This window comes from Otolemur garnettii, unplaced genomic scaffold, assembly GCF_000181295.1.
Source record: "Otolemur garnettii isolate 467f Iridium unplaced genomic scaffold, OtoGar3 scaffold00087, whole genome shotgun sequence".
NCBI lineage: Eukaryota > Metazoa > Chordata > Mammalia > Primates > Galagidae > Otolemur > Otolemur garnettii.
Window position 1 is genome coordinate 1,806,538 of NW_003852482.1, and position 3,914 is coordinate 1,810,451.

Here is a 3,914-nt window from a genome sequence, read left to right on the forward strand (position 1 = left end):
GTGGCTGGCGCCTTAGCCGGCTGAGCTATAGGCGCCGAGCCGAGATTTTTATTTTCAATCAACAAACATTTTGAAGCCAACTCTGCTGTATCTGACACTTTGACACAATCTAGTCCCCTTTGCTCATAGCTGACCCCACCCTATCCTGGGGGCCAGACCACCCTGAGGGACCAGTGGCTGGGCCTAGGGCTGGTCAGACCCAGGCCTGGGAGCCATCCCTATAGCACCAGCTCACTGCTCACCCCAGTGACTATATATGGGCACTTTCAGGCCCCTCTGTTCCCCGCCCCCAGCCCTGTCTGCTTCCCAGGCATGGGGGCAGGCGCTGGGCGGGCCCAGGAGCTTACAGCCTGTACAGGGCCAAGTGCCCTCCTGGCCGCCAAGGCCCAGCACCGAGGAGGAGGGGAGACTCCTTTGGAGAGACCCAGAACCGGCCTCTCCCTCCCATGGGACCTGCAAACGACGCCTTAGAGAGAAATATGCCTCCCATCCTCCCTGGGGACGGAGCAGCGGCCTCTTCTTAAAGGGCTATGAACCACTACTGGACCCAGCAGTTTTACCACCCCAACAGCCCCCAGGCCAGGCCCAACCAGCATGAAAATGCCCAGTGGCAGACAGGGCTCAGGATGGGTGGATTACACCCTCAAGGTCACACAGCCAGGCACTGGGAGTGATCTCAGGAGACATACCCCAGGGCTCGGCATGTGGAACCAGGCCAGCAAGCAGTGGAGCCAGGTCAGCTTACCCCTTCCCTACTCAGACTGTCTCCCAAGCTGAGCTGGCTCCCTTGCCAGCTCCAGTGTTCATGCCCCAAAATGACAGGGGCCTCAGATTCCAGACAAAGAATGTGGCCTACCTCCATGTGGCCTACCTGTAGCCTGATGAGAACCCTACACGCAGGGCTTACATTTCCAAAACCCAAACTTTAAACAATAAAGGCTCCCCAGCTCCCAACAAAGGAGTAGCTGCAGGTGACAGTGAGGAAGCCTGGCCTTGCCAGCGGGAGCATATTTTGCAAATGATCTCATCAAGAGCCAGGCCTAGGGAGAACAAGGGTCTGCTAAAAAAGAAAGAGGAGTTGGTGACCCCTACCCAGCAAGGAAGGCAGGAGCAGGGGTCCAGCATCCGGCTCCCAAACTGAGGCCCCAGAATATTCCCTTCCCACCACACCTCCTGGAGCATGGGGGCCTCACATCTCTGAAGAGGGGTGCAGTGGGGAACTGGATAGAGAAAGGCTGGCCAAGCCAAGCCACCCTCCTCCTGCCTACCTCTAGGAGGGCTGAGGGGGTGCCCAGTGAAGCCTGCAGGTGAGGGAAGAGATGCCAGTGAGGGGGAGCCCCTGGCCGGCTGCAGACATGAAGCCAGATGGGCCTGGCGGAGGTCAGAGTGAGAGGCCCAGTAAGCAGGTCCTGATACCTCTCCACACAGCCGCAGCCCCAGCCCCAGCCCCAGCCCCAACCACACTTCACAAACTCCCTAGGTGGGGCTCCAGGGGCCCATGCTCACCAGAGGCAGCTCAGGGTCTATGTCCTCTCCCTGGCTTTGGGAAGACCCTTTCCATGGCATTACACTGCCGGCCTTTGCCTCCCCCTCAAGAGATCAGGCCTGAAAGCCCAGCCCCAGGTTTCCTCGCCCAAGAGCACCCCATAGGGACGCTGGGGGGAAGGCAGCCTATCTTGTCCTGAGATCCTGAGACCCCCACAGTGGGCAGCGGCCAGCCAACTTGGACCACCAGACAGGTGGGCATCAGCTACCACCATATAGGCAGGCACCAGACAGAGGGAGCAGCAGACTTGGGGTGACCCTACCATGGTCAAGTTCCTGAATGAGCTCATTACACAGGGGTCTACAGAAAGCCCAGGGTATCCCAGGATGAGGGGGAGCCATCTGTTGTCCCCAGGACATTTGAAACCTGGGCAGTCCACCCACTCCTTGTAGCCCAAACTGGCCCTCAGGATCTATTGCAGGGCCCTACTTGGAGAACTCCGGGGAAGGGAGTAGGCTGGGGGTGTGGAGCCCCAGCAAGAAATGGCCAACCCCAGCGGGCTATGAGAAGGGGAGAGGCAGGGTGGGCAGGACAGACAAGGAAACAGGCCCTACTCCTCTGAAAGCGGCCAGGGGCCAGGAGGTGCTGGTACCCAGGGATGCAGGTCAAAGGCACAGACCTCAGGGTTCTTCAGTTCTGTCCCAAAAGTATCAGACAGGGCAGGCTCTCGTGGTGACAGGGCAAGCCCTGGAAAACGCACTGCACATGCTCAGCCTCAGAGACAAACCAGCCAAAGGGCAGGATGAGCCCAGGCCCCCGGACCCACACGCAGCCCTGAAACCATTGCATCCTTGTCTGAATGACGCAGGCTCACACTTTAGTTGGAAGACTTGGAGAGGTTTGAAGGCTTTGGTAAAAAGTTAATCATAAGCTCCCTGCCCAGGGGAGGCCCTGAGTGTCCCTGCATACCATCCAGCAGCTGAGACAGCCTGGTGGGCTGCTGAGCACAGCACCAGCACAGTCTTGCTCTCCAGGAGATGCTGAGCGCCCGTGCGGCTGTAAGGATCAGCTCAGTACCGGACACCACCTGGGTCAGCTTCACACAGGCCCATGTCTAGCACCATCCTGCCCTGGGTGTGACCATGGAGAGGTGACAAGTGACAGCCTGTTCTACTCTCAGGGTTCGTCCTAGAGGATGGGACCAATCACCTCGGGTGGCACCTCCTTTTACTTCCTCTGCTTGGGTTCCAGCTGAAGTGCTCCCCAACAGTGACCAAGGAGAAAATGCCAAAGGTCCTCCTGGAAGGGATGGACTTCAGAGGACCAGAGGGGCACCGTGGGAAGAGGTGAAGACTGTGGAGAGGTGGGTCGGGGTGGCAGCTGCCTGACCCTCAGTGTGTGCAACTGAGAAACTATGGCAGCTGCTCCTCCTGGGGACACTGGGAGCCCTAAGAGCCACAACCTGGGCTCCCATTGTGGTCATCTTGCCAAAGAGTGGGAAGGAGGAGGGTGGAAACACCTGGAGGGGGTGTCTCTGATGTGGCCACAGGCTTCTCGTCAAGGCCAGCTTTGCAGGGCAGTGGGCCCAGTCAGGACAGGAAGGACTGCCACCTTGGGCCTCTCCTAGCCCAGCCCACCACTGCCCACAGGCAGGATCAGCCAGAGAACACAGTGGGCTGCCCACTGGGTCCCAGGAGATGCCACTGGGAGACGAGCCGAACCACCAGTGAGTAAAACCCCTCCAATCTGAGGAGGAGGAGGCAGGAGGCGGTGGGAGGTGGTCTGGGAGGCCAGATCCAGGGGAGCAGACCTGCCAACAGACACCACCACAGGTCTAAACTGCACCATAAGGAGAGGCCACCAGCAAACTTCCCACAGAGCCTGGCACAGGGCCTGAGTAACCTCTGACCTCTGACCCCCACGCTACATCAGCAAGAGAAGCAGGAAACTCAGCGGGAAGGCCTCAGATCCCCTCCCTCCAAGAGCGGGGCACACAGGCTCGGCTCGCCTCCGAGGGTCCCGAGAGGGGTGCATTGGCCCTAAGACTCAGCTCCGCCCAGGCGGTAAGGGCCGGGGCCTCCTCCCACTGCAGCCGCACCCGTTTCTCCCCAGGCTGGGGTCCGCATGGGAGGCAGAGACAACCCAGAACAGGAGTCCACCTGCACCGGGAGGGACAGGCAGATGCGAGGCTGCTCCGACCCGGGCGGGAGCGCTGGGTCGCCCTCCGTCCTGGCCCGGGGCCACTCCCGCCCGCGGCGTCCCCACCCCGGAAGGCTGATCTCCGTCGGTCCGGTCCTGGGGAGGCCATGGGTTTCGAGAGGAAGAGCGGGAAGGGGAAGACGCGCAGGACGCCCAGGGCCGGCGTCTCCCCAGGACGCGCTACTCGGAGTCCCGCCCGGGGTCGCCCCTCAGGACACCCGGGGCGCCG

General features: G+C 60.8%; 1 protein-coding gene across 1 annotated transcript in view; it reads right to left on the reverse strand.

Moving 5' to 3' along the window:
* Nucleotides 1-3,914, reverse strand: part of NACC2 (NACC family member 2) — an 83,218-nt gene that overhangs the window by 78,964 nt on the left and 340 nt on the right. The gene's annotated exons all lie outside the window — the stretch shown is intronic.